The sequence below is a fragment of the Felis catus genome, chromosome E1, assembly GCF_018350175.1.
Source record: "Felis catus isolate Fca126 chromosome E1, F.catus_Fca126_mat1.0, whole genome shotgun sequence".
In the NCBI taxonomy this organism is placed as follows: Eukaryota; Metazoa; Chordata; class Mammalia; order Carnivora; family Felidae; genus Felis; species Felis catus.
Window position 1 is genome coordinate 57,050,808 of NC_058381.1, and position 17,675 is coordinate 57,068,482.

The 17,675-nt window shown below is 54.5% G+C and overlaps 1 long non-coding RNA gene across 2 annotated transcripts; it reads right to left on the minus strand.

The window, feature by feature from the left end:
• Positions 1–13,082: 13,082 nt before the first annotated feature.
• Positions 13,083–16,619, minus strand: LOC123382061. Of its 2 annotated transcripts, XR_006589827.1 has the most exons (4): positions 16,184–16,619; positions 15,648–15,718; positions 13,399–13,556; positions 13,083–13,309 (listed from the first exon to the last, which is right to left on the minus strand). It is a non-coding gene; the product is annotated as an uncharacterized LOC123382061 (long non-coding RNA). The 2 variants fall into 2 exon arrangements; XR_006589828.1 differs by lacking the exons at positions 15,648–15,718; positions 16,184–16,619 and adding an exon at positions 14,675–15,339 and having other exon boundaries at positions 13,399–14,545.
• Positions 16,620–17,675: the final 1,056 nt, after the last annotated feature.

A 17,675-nucleotide genomic window follows, 5' to 3' on the forward strand; every position in this document is an offset into this window, starting at 1 on the left:
GTTACTGATTAGCTAACCCCACAAAATAGGCCTGGTATTTACAGATGAGGAGCACAGAGTGGTTCTGCAACTTATCCCGGCACACGAGGCTGCTAACTGGATGATTCTACAACAGGACGGACAGCTGTCCCCAGTAGTGCTGGTGTGTGAGGGCACCGGTCGGATATTAATACAGATCATGGCTAACGTTTATGGGGTGCTTTCCAAGTGCCAGGTCCTGAGCCAAGTGCTATACCCAGATCAAGTCACTTACCCCTCCCAAAGGCCCTACAAGGCAGATAATTAAGAATATATTTTTAAAATTAATTTTATTTTATTTTATTTTATTTTATTTCAAGTAATCTCTGTACCCCACGTGGGACTCAAACCCACGACCCCCAGATCAAGAGTCGCAAAGGCAGAGAATTTCATTATCCCATTCTACAGACAGCGAGACTTGGAGGCACCCTGGGAGTAAATTGGTTCTCTCTTCATCTCTGGACTTAACTTGGGGCTGCGCTTTGCAAGCTGCGGTGCCTCCCCCAGGGCTCCCATCGGGGTCTGCCTTCAGATCTGCTGTGCGTGCCCCCGGGCTCCCCCGAACCCCCAGCCCGGGCCTCTCCACCCCGACCACAAAGACTCAGTCCCTGCACTTCCGAGAGGCTGGACACCGGACACAGACTGACCTCCACGGCCGATCTCTCCAGCTGGGCTGGGCTTTGGGGGCCCCCTGGCCTTGAAAATCTGCTAATTATCGCGGGGTGGGGGCGGGAGCCCAGTGTCCGGGGCCTCAGTGAGGGGAGGTGGCGGGTCAGGGATCGGAGGTGCCGCCAGCTCAATCTGTTTCCTGGGGACTCGTCAAGCTCACGGGAAAAGAGCCGAGTAGCTGCGGGGGCGGGGGGCCCGGGGACGAGCGGGGCAGCCGAGCTCCTGGGTCGACTGCCGCGTGATGAGGTCTTAACGAGGAGAAAACGCCGAGCAGTCGCTTCGTTTGCAAGGGAAATGACTTGACGGGGGCCCTTCATTTGCAATCTCTGGGCTCAGAGTTTTTGATTAGCTGTTGGGAAAAAGGTCCCTCCTGTTTTATGCAGGAGGGGCTGTGTGCCGGAGGGAGGGGGGAGGCGCCAGGGGACCGCACCCGCCCCGGGCCTACTCCCACCCCTGTCTCCTCTCCCTCCCGGGTCGGGCCGGAGCCTCCCCTTGGTGGTGGGAATGGAAAGTTCCCAAAGCGAGGCTTCCTCCTGCTTTGCCTGCAAAGTGTCAAATAGACCTCCATGCGGGGACTGGGTGGGGGGGTGGAATTTAATGAACTCGGCGCGTGGGAAGGAGCCCGGCTGGGGGCAGGCGCTCCTCTCCGGTGCCAGCCACCCACCCGGTGACTTTGTGGAAGCCCCTCCCCCCACCCGCTCCTCCCTCCAGCCCCTCCCCTTCCCACAGCCCCTCCTGGTGCTACCTCTGACCCAGACCGCCACCCCCGCCCCCCTCTTTGGACACTGGGGACACACGTCTGCTGGGAAAGCCAGGGGGCGGGAGACTAAGCTTAGGTGTTTTTCAGAAATGCTCTCTGCAGCGCCTGGGTGGCTCGGTCGGTGGGCTGTGTACCTGCCTCTTGATTGTTGGCTAAAGTCATGATCTCTCCCGGTTGATGAGTTCGAGCCCCCAGCGGGGCTCTGTGCTGGCCTGCTTCCGATCCTCTGTCTCCCTCTCTCTCTCTCTCTCTCTCAAAAATAAATAAACATTAAAGAAATAATAATAATAGGGGCACCTGGGTGGCTCAGGTCATGATCTCCCAGTTCAAGCCCTGCATTGGGCTCTGTGCTCACAGCTCGGAGCCTGGAACCTGCTTCCGATTCCGTGTGTGTGTGCGCCCCTCCCCTGCTTGCACTGTGTATCTCTCTCAAAAATAAATAAACATTAAAGACTTTCAAAAATAATAATAATAACATTTTTAAAAGTGTTCTCTCCAACATTGTCGGAACACTCCTTTAAAAGTTGGACATTACTGGGGCGCCTGGGTGGCTCAGTCCGTGAAGCGTCCGACTTCGGCTCAGGTCATGATCTCGCACTCTGTGAGTTCGAGCCCCACGATGGGCTCTGTGCTGGCAGCTGGGAGCCCAGAGCCTGCTTCGGATTCTGTGTCTCCTTCTCTCTGCCCCTCCCCGTGTGTGCTCTCTCTCTGTCTCTCAAAATTTTTTTTAAGTTGGACATTACTTTCTGGTCCTTTCCTTTCACATTACACTCTTTCCCCCCTCCTTGGGTTTTGCCCACCTTCTGTAACGCTGTATTTGCTGGCCCCCCTGCCCTGCAAATGTGATTAAATGCTGCACGAATCCCTGCTCGGTGCTGCGAGGGCTGGAGGCCGCACTCCTGGCTGGGGCAGCCACACAGGGTTAGGTGGCCCGCCGGGGCCCGGCAGGTGAGGCAGGACTGAGCCAGAATCCTGACCAACAAGAATGTGGCTGTGTCTCCAGACAATGGGTGTGGGGAGTGGCGCCCAGGATTCACCCTCCAAAATTGCTGAGGGTCACAACCGTGGCCTTGGGAGTGCCCAGGCGGAGGGTCACGTGAGTTCAGGGGCTTGGCTGCCCCTCAGGGCCATTGCCAAATGGCAGGGGGTGGGAATCCTGTCATTGTGTGTAGGGTACCCTGCCGTGTGTGCCTTTCAGACCCTGCTTAAAGTCCAACTCTGCCACTTACCAGCTGGTGGCTTATCCTCTGAGCCTCAGTTTCCTCACCAGATGATCGAAGATGATCGTCCCTACCTGAAACGGTTATTGAAAAAGTAGAGATGATGTGCGAATGCATGCGACCGCCATGGGCCTTCGATAGACAGCAGCTACTGCTCTGAAACTCATCAGATGGTGTTTCCTCCGGACCAGGTCGGGGATGGTGGGGAACAGCTCTGCCTTAGCCTCAGGATCCCTGCCCTGCCAGGCACCCACTCCTGCGGGGGAGCTCTTCTTCCTCCTCCAACCCTGAGGGAGGCTCTAATCGAGGTGAATTAATAACCTGGAAGAGAGGAAGGAGCCAGGTGCAGCCCCACAGCTGTCCCGGGATTGGTCAGAGGGATCCCCAGGGACCCCTTTCAAGGGCACCGAGACCCCTGGAGGGAGCCCGGTCTTCACGATTTTCCTGGAACATAAATGTGGGTGGGGATTGAGGCTGCACGGCCTGGGTGTTCAGGAACATCTCCCCTGCTGCCTGGCGTGGACTTGACTGGTTTCTGAAGGCTGGGCTGTATCGCCCAGTGGATGAGGGTCCCGCAGGGACCTGGGGGGGGAGGGGCGGCAGCCCCATTAGCATCTGGACCTTGGAGTCAAAAGGGTGGAAAGTTGGAATTCCCATCCCCCCTTTCTCTAGCCACATGGATTGGAGCAAGTTACTTAATTTTTTAGTTTTATCTTTTACTTTTTTATTTTATTTTTTATTTTAGAAAGGGAGAGAGTGTGTGCGAGTGGGGGAGAGAGAATCCTTTTTTCTTTTTAATTTTTTTTTTTAGTTTATTTTTTATTTATTTTGAGAGAGAGAGAGAGAGCAAGTGACAGAGGGCCAGAGAGAGAGAGAGGCAAGCACAGAATCCGAAGCAGGCTCCAGGCTCCGAGCTGTCAGCACAGAGCCCTGTGCGGGGCTCGAACTCACAGACTGTGAGATCCTGGCCTGAGCCGAAGTCAGATGCTTAACGGACTGAGCCACCCAGGCCTTCTTGTGCCCAAATGAGCTCGTCTCATACTCCTTGTCCTGCAACCTTGGTATTTTTTACTTTAACGTTAAATCTCAGAGATCGCCCCATGTAAATACATCCACAGTGTTTCCATCCTTCGTAAGAGCTGCGTATCCTGCCACGGTGTCCACGCACCATAATTGACTTCACCATTTCCTTACCGATCTACATTAGCTCCCGATACTTCTCTCTCACAGGCAACAACGCCACAAATGCCTTTGTGAATCCATGTGCCGGAGGTCAACGTTTAACTTTCAAAAAGTGAAAAGTGTGGTTCTTCCACCAGTAGAAAGTGAGTATGTATCTAAGGCTTCTTGAACTCCTTAACGAAGGAACCAGCAGGCGGATTCAAAGAGAATCCAAGAGCCTGGATACATACAGGCTCGGGGAGAAATCTGGAGCAAGACAGGGGTGTTAAGTACAAAGCCCACGAACGTCCTCCAGGGTAATGAAACTGTAACCTTTGGGACTAGCTTTTCTACCGGAAAATCATTTGCATCTCTCCCAGACAAAATTCATTTGAATGGTTATTAGACAAGAATCATTTGCATAGTTAACAGGTTTTTGCAAGTTGCTATCTGCCCTTCAGAGCCGCCAAATACCCTAATTAATGGTAAAAAAAAGTAGGTCACAGCAAGGTGCAAATGTCTATATAATCAGATGACCCTCGTGTGCAGGTGGCAGGCACATCATGTCCCAGCAGGAATGGAAGGCCTGTTTCCCGGTTTTGGATTAGGTCTCTTAACATAGGACAGCTGTGGGACACGCGGCCAGCAGACTGGATGGGTCCGAGGGTGCACGCGTTTGTAGTTTCCATAGAGAGGGCCCGGAGGCCCCCTTGGAGCTCATACCGGTCAGGCTCCTCTGTGATCTCTCCGCTCCCTGAGATAATTGCACCCATCGGGATGCTGAGGGTTAAGTACGACCGGCAGCGTGGCCTCTGTTGTTTTGGGGAGGGGGGAGGAGGGGAGCAGAGGAGGGGGGGGTCCTCTGCCCCACCCCACCGCTGTCAGTCACTCCAGTGGGCCACTGGCGCCTCCCACCACTGACTGTAGCTCACAGAGAAGTCACCACCGCGCCTTCTAGTGACACCGGTGGCCTCTTACCCACGCCTCCCGCTCTGGGAAACCTCTTCCAGGCCCCCCCTGGGGATCGTGCTCACCTGGCAGTTTTCCGTCCTTACTCGGTGTACCTCCTGGAACACCCCTGCGTCTGGCCTTTGGATGCCTCCTTCCCTGGGCCGCATGGAATTGTGGCGGTTCTAGCTCAGTGACACGGGTGTCGCCCTCCTGTGCTTCCAGGACGGTCCCAACAGTGTAGGCATCATCCCCTGGGCTCCTCGCTGGGGAGGAGGTGATTCCCCGAGTCCCGGAAGATTGCTCCCTCCCCGGCTGCGTGTTCCGCGCCTGCGATCACACACCTTCCACGCAGAGTTCCCTGTGCTCTCTTCTGGCTCCCGCAGGGACAGGCTGGCTGGCTTCCCCAGTTCCGCTGGGGCGGGATCCTTCTCCTCTGTGTCCTCAGCTGAGCTGAACTGCAGCTTGACCCTACTTCTCGGGGGTCAGGAGGGGCGGTGGGGGCGGCTTCTGCAAGGGATGTGTGTTTCCGCAAGGGAAACTGTCAAGTCTGGAGGGTGGCGGTGCGGGCCCTTAGCAGCGAGGTGTGGGCCTCTCTACCTTTTCCCAGAGCGCCACTGTCCCTGTCTGGTAAGTGTCTCCTCCATTTTATCAACAGCCAGACGATCACACCAGCAGGAGCGCTCTCTTCCCCCCGCTGGGTAAAATTCTAACAAATGTTCTTCCCTGTGCCAAGATCTATCTGTGCTCCGTCCATTACCACGACCCCAAATTCCAACCTAGCGTGGGTGTTTGGGGACCATTTCTGGCACCCACTGTCACAGGTTGGGTTCTCCAGGAGGCAGACTTCTGAGTCAGGGGTGAGCATGGGAAGAGTAATCTGAGGTGCTCGTGGGAAGTCCCTGATGTGATGTTCTTTGGAGGCGGGGCCTTCGGGAAGTAACTGGGTCATGCTCTCAAGCAGGGGATTGGCGCCTTCAGAAGAGGCCAGAGAGCTCACTCGCTTTCCGCGTCGTGAGGGCCCAAGAAAGAGGCCTTTTGCAACCTGCCCCGCTCTCGGTCCTCACCGGAACCCAGCCCAGCTGGTACCCTCATCTCCAACTTCCAGCCTCCAGAACTTTGAGAGTCAATTCTGTGGATAAGCCACCCAGTCGATGGAAGTTTGTTGTAGGAGCCGGAAGGGACCAACAGACAGAGTCAGCCGGGAGGAACCAGCGTGGGGGCCTCTCAGGAGGAAGGACAGTGCAAGGAAACCAGGCTCCGGGGAGGAGGATCGGACCTTCATCATCCGCAAAAGAATCCCAGTGGATGGCACCCCCAGGGGCTGCCTGATGACACACAGCAGATGGGGCTCCCCGCAAAGCGTCCCAGGCCCCAGAACGCTAGTCACATCGCACGCACTGGTGTGTGTGTTCACGGCGGGGCCCGTGTGAGCAGGGAGAGCGCGTGCCCACCGGCTGGGCCGGGTGCACATCCACTCGGGAGACCCCGGCCCAAGCTCGGAGAGAAACCACTACTCTACCCTCAGCACTTCAGGCTCAGCGGTCACGGAGGGTTGGCTGGGAGACCCCGACACCCTTCAGAGACTGTTCTCAACCTGGGGGGGCGGGGTAAGGAAGGGACGCCCTTTGTGCGGGCTAAGCTTTGACGTGTGTTGGCAACCAAGTGGTCAGAAAAGGCATCTTCTCGACCCGCCGCTGTTCGAGATGCACCAGGCAGGCTTTTGCAAACAGCCTTCCTGAGAAAGCGGGGAAAGAGACCCACCGGCCACCTTGCTGTGCAGGGACATGGGGCCCCACAGTGACCAGGTAACTAAGGGACACTCAGAGCCCTCAGGGACAAGAGCAAAGCTCGGATCCTAGATGTGTGGGACCAGTTTGACCCCCGCTGTGAAGAGAAGTCAAGACAAGTCCATCTCGGGGAAGGCAGAGAACAGGCAGGAAAAAAACAAAACAAAACCAAACCCACATCCCTGTATTTTCTGAACCAAAAATTATGGCCCCGGATTCCCCCCTTCAACTTGAGAATGCATTTAAATGAGAAAGGTGATAAGAGCCTGGACCACGTGGTCTGCCCCTGCCAGCTCTCCCCGGACTGGGGGTGCCCGCTATGCCGGGGTCCTCGGCACAGGGCGCCTGCTACTAACCACGCCCCCTCGCCAACCCCGTGACTTGACGCCAGCCCAGCGCGTCTCTGGAGCCCCGCCAAGTCAGCTATAAATGTGAAGTCACATTCTGTTATGCATTTGACAACCCTCCTTTACTGAAAAGAATAAAAGCTCACGAGCAGAAATAGAAAATGCTACAAAAATATATATCCGTTAATATAATAGTCGAAATTGCAAGGGTTGCAGACCACCCAGGAGGAACGAGGTCTGCATCTTGGGGACCCTGCCTCAGGGCCGCTGTCTGATGGGTCAGACGCAAACAGCTTCCACCTCCGCCCCCCTCTCTCTCCCCCCCAAATCCTTTCGAGCCCAGGTGGAGTCCACCAGTGCAGTAGGGAAGGGGTCCCCGAAACCTGGGAGCGAGTCACGATTTTGTGAATTGCATTCTATTTCCGATGCCCCCTCCCCAGGGGCGGGTGCTTCCTGTTTAACAGGGAACATTTAGGCAAGGTAAAAAGAAATGATGATAATGCAAATAAGCCCTCTCCATTCTATCCTTTTTGGGGGGTGAATCTGATTTTCGCTTTTCTCTGTGTTCAGAGCTGGGAGCAGCATCGTCGTCGCGAGGGAAAGCCTAGGTGGGTCGCGATCCAGCCGAATGCTCCCCAGGCAACAGGCAGCACCCTGCGTGCGCTTCTGTGGGGGAAGATGATGCTGGGCTTTGAGACCCAGCCAGCCCTCAGGTCAAGGGCGTGGCCTTTGCCCCGAGACACCTGGTTGGCCTGAGAGATGGTTTAGCAGAGCCACGATGCTGCCTTTGTTAGCATCCTTCTCGTCTATCCTGCCTGTCCTTGCCCAGAGCCTTCTGGCCACCCGGACCAGCTTGCCCCCTTCCAGTCCCATCCATGTGCTGTCCCACCGTGAGTCACCCCAACTATCCACCCCTTACGACTCAGGACCACCCTTAGACCCAGGCAAGAGGGACCCCTTCCCTGGGCCCCAACTTTAGAAGGCCCCCACGCTCATCCTCCCCTGGGGAAACCCTCCCCAGGGGCCGGGAGCCTACCCAGAGTTGTGCCAGATGTCACAGGTTTCTGCAGGACTGCCCTTGCTTCGGACACCGGCTGCAGGTTTGGGGGTCCCTAGGCCACCCTCACTTCTGATTAGCTGGCTGCAAATTGGGGGGTTCCAATACCCCCTAATTTTTTTTTTAATTTTTTTTTTAACGTTTATTTATTTTTGGGACAGAGAGAGACAGAGCATGAACGGGGGAGGGGCAGAGAGAGAGGGAGACACAGAATCGGAAACAGGCTCCAGGCTCCGAGCCATCAGCCCAGAGCCCGACGCGGGGCTCGAACTCACGGACCGCGAGATCGTGACCTGGCTGAAGTCAGACGCTTAACCGACTGCGCCACCCAGGCGCCCCAATACCCCCTAATTTTTAATAAATCACTAGAATGGCTTACAGAACTCTGGAGAGCACTGAACTTCTGTTTATAGTTTAATTATAGCAGAAGGATGCAAATCAGAACCAGGTACAGGGAGAGACACCTAGGGCGAAGTCTGTGAGGTCCCAAATGTGAAGCTTCTGCCACCCTCCAGAACAGGACACCCTCCAGACATATCAGTAAGTGACAGAGGTCATGCTGAACACCGGCAGCGGGGAAGCTTATTTGTGCCTCAGTGTCCAAAACTTTTTTTTAAGTTTATTTATTTTAAGAGAGAGAGAGAGGGGCGCCTGGGTGGCGCAGTCGGTTAAGCGTCCGACTTCAGCCTGGTCACGATCTCGCGGTCTGGGAGTTCGAGCCCCGCGTCGGGCTCTGGGCTGATGGCTCAGAGCCTGGAGCCTGTTTCCGATTCTGTGTCTCCCTCTCTCTCTGCCCCTCCCCTGTTCATGCTCTGTCTCTCTCTGTCCCAAAAAAATAAATAAATAACGTTGAAAAAAAATTAAAAAAAAAAAAAGAGAGAGAGAGAGAGAGCAAGCAGGGGAGGGGCAGAGAGAGACAGGGAGAGGGAGGATCCCAAGTAGGCTCCACGCTTCAGCATGGGACCAACAGGACATACCCGCTGCCCCCTGTCTAAACCATGGTCTGGAGCCTGGGGTTCCAGAAGCCCCGCCCACCCTGAGGTGCTACAGGTGGTCGGCACCCAGGTGGATGCAGCCCGTCTCACAAGCGGCACGGACGCAGCTGGGGTGTGGGGCTGGGGGTGGGAAGGAAAAGGGGGAAGGCCCAGCCGTCTCGCCTGGTGCCACCACGTTCCAGCACAGCTGTCTGAAACTTCTGAACTTGAATCTGCCCTTCGAGGTGTGATAAAGGCCTAGACTAGATCATATTTTGTTGAAAGGTTTGTGAGCTCGAGTTAGAGTCCATAAACGTTCAGACCCGACGTGTGCGCACGTCCCTCGTCCTCTCGTCCAAACGTCAGGCCGGGCGCGGGGAACCCTTCGGTGGGTTCGCTTTGCCCCAGGATTGAGTCTCAGCTCCGAGGGAGGCACCAGGCACCCGGTTGTTATTTCCTGCCTCATCTCTGGCCACCCCCGCCACCCCCAGCTCCTGCCCGAGGTCCAGCCTCCCTCGTTGTCTGACAGTCCCCCCCAAAGTACCAAGATGCCGAGGCTCCCAGTTTGCTCCCATCGTCCCCTGCCTAGGAAGCCCTCCCGCCACCCCCAGGGCTGGCTGGCTTCCCCCAGGGGAAGGCTCCGGCAACCCCCACGGGGCTCTGGCTGGCTGTCACCGCTCCTCTGTCTGACCGGATCCCGGGGGACAGGAGTCGCCTCCTTCACCTGTGTGGGCAGTCGGGAGGGGCTCCGGGCCTTTGGCTCCGTGGACGGCAGAAGGGAAAAGTTGTTAGAAGTCAACGTGGACGTCTTTGGGGGGGGGCTGTTATCCTACCGACGACACCCTGCGACTGGCTCTTGGGTTTCCTGGATCAGGACCGAGTTTGGTTCAAGTTTTGTGGGCTGTGGGGAGGGAGGGCCCTGCGCCCCAGACAGGCTGGAAGAGCGAAGTCTCAGGTCCTGGGGTGGGCGTGCCGGAGACCTTGACGTGGGAGGTGGAGGGGTTCTTGGAATCGGTGACCACAGTCCCGCCTCAGGATCCGCAGAGGTGGGCTTCTTCCAGCCTTTCCTTTGCGGCCTGGCTTTGCTTTTCCACTTGGCCTCTTCCTCAGAGGCCAGGAAAATCACCATCAGTTTTGCATAACTGTGAAGGCAGCCGCAGATGCCTGGAAATCCCTCTGAGGCCTCCCATCCACCCTCCTCCCAGCCTCAGGGACCTGGCTCCTCCCAGTCTGTTCTTGGGAAGTTGGTGGATGTTTATTTGTTTAAATGCACAGCTCTACACGTGCTCCGCCTCCCAGGAGAGCTGGAAACAGGAGGCAGCGCGCAAGCACATTTGGAAAGAACCGGGAGCCGGGAACAGCACCAATCTGGGACCCCCCCAGAGGTCTTGGGCGATTTTCTCATCCTGCGCCTGCGCCGGCCGGGCATCCATGTGTCCCCCTCACCTGGAAATGGCGGGAGGAGACTGGGAGAGACAATGGTCATTTGAGCCTCAGTCTTCCTGCTGAGGACCAGCGACGTCCATCATTGTTCCCTACAAATTAATAGTGTGGCCCATCCCTGTCGCTGTAGCAACCCCACCCCCAGTGCTCTTGCGACCATGGAATGGAATTTACGGACATGCCATTCAGTGAACTCTTCTCCAGACAAATAGATCTGGGAAAGAAATTACCAGAAGCCCGGCACCTCCGAGCGAGTCTTTGTTTCCAGGAGAACCGTTCGATTGGCTGATGAGGGACCCAGAAACCACCGCGGAAAAGGACAGATATTAATTAAGGAGTGTTCCAGAAGTTGACCCGGCCACCGCGGAGGAGTGGGCTTTGTAGATCCCACACAGGGTTCCTGACACCGCAATTAACCCAGAGCCATCCAGAAATTTCCGAGACAATGAGGTTTTATTTTTCTCCTACTCTCCCACTGTCCTGGGCTTGATTACAATATTTCCCACCTCAAATTGCCTTCCTGGGCTCCTGTCCCTGGGAGGGATGCCACGTGCAGAGCAAATGTAGCTCCAAAGGAGAAAACCTAGGAGCCGCAGGCTGGAGGCTGCTTGACGGGTCCACGGAGGCTCCTCCAAGCAGGCAGGAGGATGGCGACTCTCCAGGACTGGGCCCCCACAGAGAAAAGACCCCCCCCATCCTGCGTGCATACTTTTCACGCAATTAAAAAACGAAAAGGTATTTTTTTCCAATTATGTAAGTGATTCCGATCCCCAGTAGAAAAAGTGCAAAATAGGGAAAAACACACGGAATAAAGCATAGCCAATTCTCATGCCTACCCCCCCCCCCAAATAACCACCATTCGTGTTTTGGTGAATATCCCCAATCCTGCTTCGAGGTGTAATGTCCGTGTTGACTCTTGTCAAATGAAGCACTTCCTTATCTGTGTCTCCCCTTAGCCCCTTAATCACCTTCCCTCCCCCAGGGATGGAAAGGCTGGCAAATGCCACGGCTTCTGGGCAACTTCTCTTAGGTGACCGCACCATGGTCTCTTCGGGTCACAGAGACAGTCTTAGAATACTCAGCCCATGACATCAGTCACATCTCCCAACTGGCCTTGGTTGTCTTTCCCCTCCCCCAGCTCAGACTTCTCCAGGCCAGAGGCCTGTGATGGGGAGGGGAGGAGGTGGGGCTGTGTCCCATGCGATGGAAGGTTCCAGGGACCTTTCTGGGGTCTCTTCTGTAAGGGCATGAGTCCCATTCACAAGGAGTTCAACCTTCATGACCTACTCAGCTCCCAAAGGCCACACCTTCAACCACCACTGAGGTTTCAACAGATGAGTTTTGGAGAGACACAAACACTCAGTCTATAGCATACTTATGCAGCATTCTTCCTACATATAAAATTGGGACATAATGGTAGCTACATTTACGGAGCGCTCACTATGTGTCGGGCACCATGGTGAACGCTACGGGATTAGCTCGTTGAATCCTCACGACCCAGGAATTAGGTACCGTGTAGAGAAGAATCAACCTCACCCGGCGAAGGGTCTGGGCTCTGTCCTCAGCTACCCGGAGGTGATCTCTCTCTAGGCCCCTGCGACGTCCTGCCCGTTGGGCCTCTTTTTTTTCTAAACGTGGCCATAGCACTATTTTGGGTTCCCAGTGCTCTTTCTAGAACCCTGCCACTCCCAATCAGGAGGGGAGATCTATTTCCCCTCCCCTCGAACCTGGGCGGGCTTGTGAGCACAATGAGTTGCAAAGGATGCTGTTTGACTTCTGAGACTCCACCAGTAAAGGCCGCGTGCCTTCCCTGTGGCGTGGTTGCCACCAGCTGCGTGTAGCCGTTGCAAACGTGAAATGTGGCTAGCGTGGCTCGGCCACTGAACTTCGAATTGTATTCAGTTGTAACTGAATTTCGTCGAAATAGCCACAGGTGGCGCTGTCTCGCACGCACGCTCTCTCCATTGGCCTGCGGAGCCCTGAACCGCTACGCAAGGGGTGCCATGTTGTGGAAACCAGGTGGCGAGACACACAAAAAAGTTAAATAGCCCGGGAGCCCCGGCTACATGCAGTCGCGAGTGAGCTTTTTGTTTGCAGCTCCAGCCACTGACTGACAGCAACCACACGAGAGATCCCAGTAAGAGCCCCCTAGATGGACCCAGTCAACCCCCAGGACTGTGAGAGACAACGTGAAGTATGGTGGTTGTTCCAAGCGGCTGCGTTTCGGGGTGATTTGTTACGCAGCGATAGATAACCGGAGAGGGGGTGAAAAACACAAAGAAAGGTCTGCTAGGCTGTCCCGTGACCCAGCAGTATCCACTGCCCTTTCCTTCAGCAGAATGTGGCCCCCTGCCTGGGTGTGATAAATAAAGTTTTATTGGAACACGCGTTGATGTACGTTGGTCTGTGCCTGCTTTCTCATTAAGTGGGAGAGCTGAGGGGCTGGAACAGAGACCATGCAGCCCACGGCATAAAACGTTTGCCGTGTGGCCAACTTCTGGGGTAGGGGATTACATTTCTCTGCTTTTTGAAACCACGGGTATGCGGGTGACCTGTTCCAGCCAGCAGAATGTGAGCAGAATGACAGGGTCGCTTTTTTTTTTTTTTCAACGTTTATTTATTTATTTTTGGGACAGAGAGAGACAGAGCTTGAACGGGGGAGGGGCAGAGAGAGAGGGAGACACAGAATCGGAAACAGGCTCCAGGCTCCGAGCCATCAGCCCAGAGCCTGACGCGGGGCTCGAACTCCCGGACCGCGAGATCGTGACCTGGCTGAAGTCGGACGCCTAACCGACTGCGCCACCCAGGCGCCCTGGGGTCGCTTTTGTGTGCAACTCTGAGAACCAGCTTGGTGTCTTGTTTTCTTTCCCTTTGATGAAAACCCCAGTGGTCTGGGGAGAGGCTGCTCCCTCAGCCTGGGTCCTAGAGCAAGGATAAAAATCTGTGTTGGGTTCCCGTGGTTGCCCCAACAAAGTACCACAAACTTAAAGCGACAGAATGTATGTTCTCACAGTTCTGGAGACCAGAAGTCAGAAATCAGGGCTGTGCCCCCTCTGAGGGCTCTAGGGAAGACCTCTTCCAGCTCCTGGCGTCCCCTGCCTCCAGTCTCTGCCTCCACCGTCTCCTGGGGCCCGGCTGTAGCCGATCTGTGACGGGCTTTCAGCACGAGCTAAAAACAAACCTTGTTCACAGCGAGCCACTGAGAGGGGAGGGTCGCACGGCCTTGCTGAGCCATGCTGAATGTAAAAGGACATCAAGGACGGAGGCAGGCCGCACGCCTCCAAGCACAGGGGCACTGGGAGTGGCCAGTGACCCAGTGACTTAAATAGTGACGCACGACCAAAATGCACGGCGGAGGAATTGCCCCAGCTGTGGAAATAGTTGCTTTGCGTTATCTGAAAAGATTTTTCTTTTCTTGTCTTTTAAATGTTTATTTTTGAGAGTGAGAGACAGAGAGAGAGTGGAGGAGGGGCAGAGAGAGAGGGAGAGAGAGAATCCCACGCAGGCTCTGCACCGTCAGCACGGAGCCTGTCGCGGGGCTCGATCCCATGAACCGTGAGATCACGGCCTGAGCCGAAATCGAGAGTCGGATGCTTGACTGTCTGAGCCGCTCAGGTGCCCCCCATCTGATTTTCTTCCACGCGTGTGTTTTCTTTTCTTTTTTTTCAAGTGTCCATTACAGTTTTAAGGATCGAAGAGTGAGCGGCAGGTTGGGGCTCTCCGGGACAAAGCAGAGACCATTCGACGCGGCTTTGGGAAGAAGCCTTGACCTTCCTCCCCCTGCCCCGCCCAAACCGAGACCCCACATCCTGACAGTTCCTGGTCTGCACCACAATCTGCTGCCGGCTTTGTCTTACCTCATCTTGGGACCCGGCTGGAGACCAAGCCTGATGGACCAGGAAGACCGCAGATCTGCCTGAATTTACATATAGATTTCCCAGGGCAGGGAGGTGCCCAGCTTCCTCCTGATGAGGCAAGTTTGTTCTTGATTTTCTGATTACCCAGAGGTCACGTTGATGGTGCAGCTTTTTTGCAGAGCAGCTTTCTGGGTTTGGGGGTGGGGGGAGTGGCGGCCCCGGGTGGGAATTGAACAATGGGGTTTGGTGGTCTTTGGGGGGTGCCGGGCAGATGCGCTCGCTGGGGATTCCTCTTCACAGCCTGTCAACAACATTTCTTGTAAGGAGCAGGGAGGAAAACGAACTTCCCATTCTTTCCCTTCCGTGTTCCAGAATCGCCGCCTCGAAGACGAGCTTCTTCCACCCCACCTCCCCGGCAGCGGCTTCTTACCTCTTCCTTCCGGCTAATTCTGCGTTCCTCTTCTGAGGCCGGGCGGGTCAGCTTAATGAAGCTCACAGATTTGTTACCAGATGAATGGGACACCATTAGCCGCCTGTTTAACAACCGTATTTCTTGTCCTGATGAGGGCTCGAGATCTCTCCCATGAAATATTGCCTAAAGAGCCCCCATCCCGGACTTGAAGTACCGGGCAATTACTCAACAATGATTCCGGAGCTGCGGCAGCTTGGCGACAGCTGCCTCTCCTGTCCCCTCGGTTTGATTGGAGATCGGAAGCGGGCAGGCTTCCATCTTATGCGAGATTGGTGCCTTCTCCCTAGTGCTTTGCCGGCTGTCTGTGAGGCTCGCCCTCCAGCGTCCTCTTTCTGGCCCAAATTCTAAAGCCGTGGGTCTCAGTGTGCTCCCTCGGGGCTGAGACGGTCTACAGGCTGGATGGATCTCTGCCGGAAGGAGGTGGCCCACCTGGCCAGACCGTGGTGCTGACCTAAGGTAATAACCGCCGTCCTGACGCCCATGAGGTCATGCCAGAGTTGAAAAGAGATAATGCGGACGCCTGGGTGGCGCCGTCGGTGAAGCGTCCGACTTCAGCTCAGGTCACGATCTCGCGGTCCGTGAGTTCGAGCCCCGCGTCGGGCTCTGGGCTGATGGCTCAGAGCCTGGAGCCTGTTTCCGGTTCTGTGTCTCCCTCTCTCTCTGCCCCTCCCCCGTTCATGCTCTGTCTCTCTCTGTCCCAAAAATAAATAAACATTGAAAAAAAAATTAAAAAAAAAAAAAAAAAGAAAAGTGATAATGCTGAGTCAGACACAGGCCGTCTGCTCTTTGGAGGGGTCTGTCAAATCATCCTACCTGGGTTGCCTACGCAAGTAGGCCCTTCTCAGACCCCGAACGGGGCCTCCCCAAATCCACCCCTATGGAGATCGCCCCCACGACCACTCAGCCCATGCGTCCTTCCGTCATTACTTACCCTCCTCTCCCTCGCCGATCCTCGCCCCTCCCTCTGGCCTCCTCCATCTAAAGGCTCTTTGCGACCTGTGTCTATATCAAAACCAGGTGGAGGACAGGTGAGTGGAAGGAGAGAAGGGCTTCCCAGCCACATGGCAGACCGAGCGAATGGGGGCTTTTCTGTCCTCTCCTAGTACAAAGAGGAGCAGAACAAAATATACCACCACCAGCAAATGGTCTTCATAATGAGTATCCACACTCAGAAAAAAGAGAGGAAAGTCCTCGGGATGGGAAATCGAGGGGTAAAAGCTGGAGTAGGAAAGCAGAAGGCCAACATCCTGCCACCCCTCGGATCTGGGGATGGGGGCTGAGGTTCTAACACGGGGACCCGAGGTGACATCTAGAGTCACTCAAGGTGAGGTAGCTGGCATGAGCCCCAGCTTAAAGCCTGGAGTCTTCAAGAGGGTTCACCGCTGTCCTGAAGAGGGTACAAAGAGAGCTAGCAGAACTCCACCGCCTGGGCCAGGGATTTAGGGATTTGGATAGAAACGAACTCACCCGTCAGAAATCAAAACCCTGGGCCGGCGCCCAACACAGGAGCAAGGTGCGATGGTTACACTGCCAGGCGGAGAAAGCCCAAGTCTCAAGAGCAACAAAAAAACTGTTCCCGAGCCATTTAAATGCCTGAGCCCTGGCAGAAGCAAATATGAAATTGCTCTACGGGGACAATTTTGTGACCTAGAGCGCACCAGACTACCAAATACTCTCATGTGAACCTGCAAGGGAAAAACTACAAAACATGCACGTAAGTAAACCACCACAAAGAAAGAGACGTTAGGAGTAACAAAAGAAGACTCAGCTGGCCCATAACTGAAATTCACAGAAAATCTTAACTTTAAAAAAACAAAACTGCCAGTTATTTGCCCGGCAGAAACGGGTTCATTCGGAAAACGGTGGAGAACTGCATCACAGGAAACGCAGGGACTGGCAGAACCACAAGTACGTCTGCAAAACAAGGGGCGGAAGTTCTTTTATAGAGGAAAGGGGGCTGTTCTAAACAGAAAGTCCATTGGAGTCAACTGGGAGTATGGTGGTTTTTCATTGGCTGGGCTGTGATGCCCTCACACACAGGCACATACACTATCTCTCACTGGCTGGGCTCTTACTCTCTCATTGGCTGAGCTGTGACTGTCTCTCATTGGCTGAGCTGTGACTGTCTCTCATTGGCTGAGCTGTGACTGTCTCCAATTGGCTGGGCTGTTGCTGGGGGAAGAGGAAACCTTCCTTCCTCCTAATGGGATAATAAAACAGTAGCTAAGGTAGTATGGACTTGGGCTGTGGTCTTTTCCTATTGAGTCTGTAATGGACAAGAGTGGTAGGGAGTGAGACCTTCCCCTGCGGCCTCCAGGCTTCATTCTAAATGAAGTTCCCTTTTATTAATTTTCACAATCTGAACATCCGAGATACAATTAAAGTGTATTGAAATAAAATGACGTAGGAAGTAAAAGAAAGACTCGGAGCCATAAAGAAAGAATAGCACATTTTGTTTTTTTAAATTTTTTTTAACGTTTATTTATTTTTGAGGGAAACAGACGGAGCGTGAGGGGGAGAGGGACAGAGAGAGAGGGAGACACAGAATTGGAAGCAGGCTCTAGGTTCTGAGTTGTCAGCACAGAGCCCGACGCGGGGCTCGGACTCACGAACCATGAGATCATGACCTGAGCTGAAGTCGGACGCTCAACCGACTGAGCCACCCAGGAGCCCCAAGAATAGGACATTTTGAAAAGAGTAACAGGACATGAAAATTAATCAAGTAGACCTAGAGGTACAATATATCTTCATTGGAATTATAAATTAAATTTATGAGATAAATAGAGGTAACAACACTAAAGAGAGAATTCGAGAAATAGAAGATAATGAAGAGGAAATCATCCAAAATGCAGCACAGAGATATAAAGAGATGAAAAATAAGAAAACACAATTAAGAAACGTGCACAATAGAATGAGTAGGTGGGGCATACATCTTATGGGTGGTCTAGAAGGAGAAAAT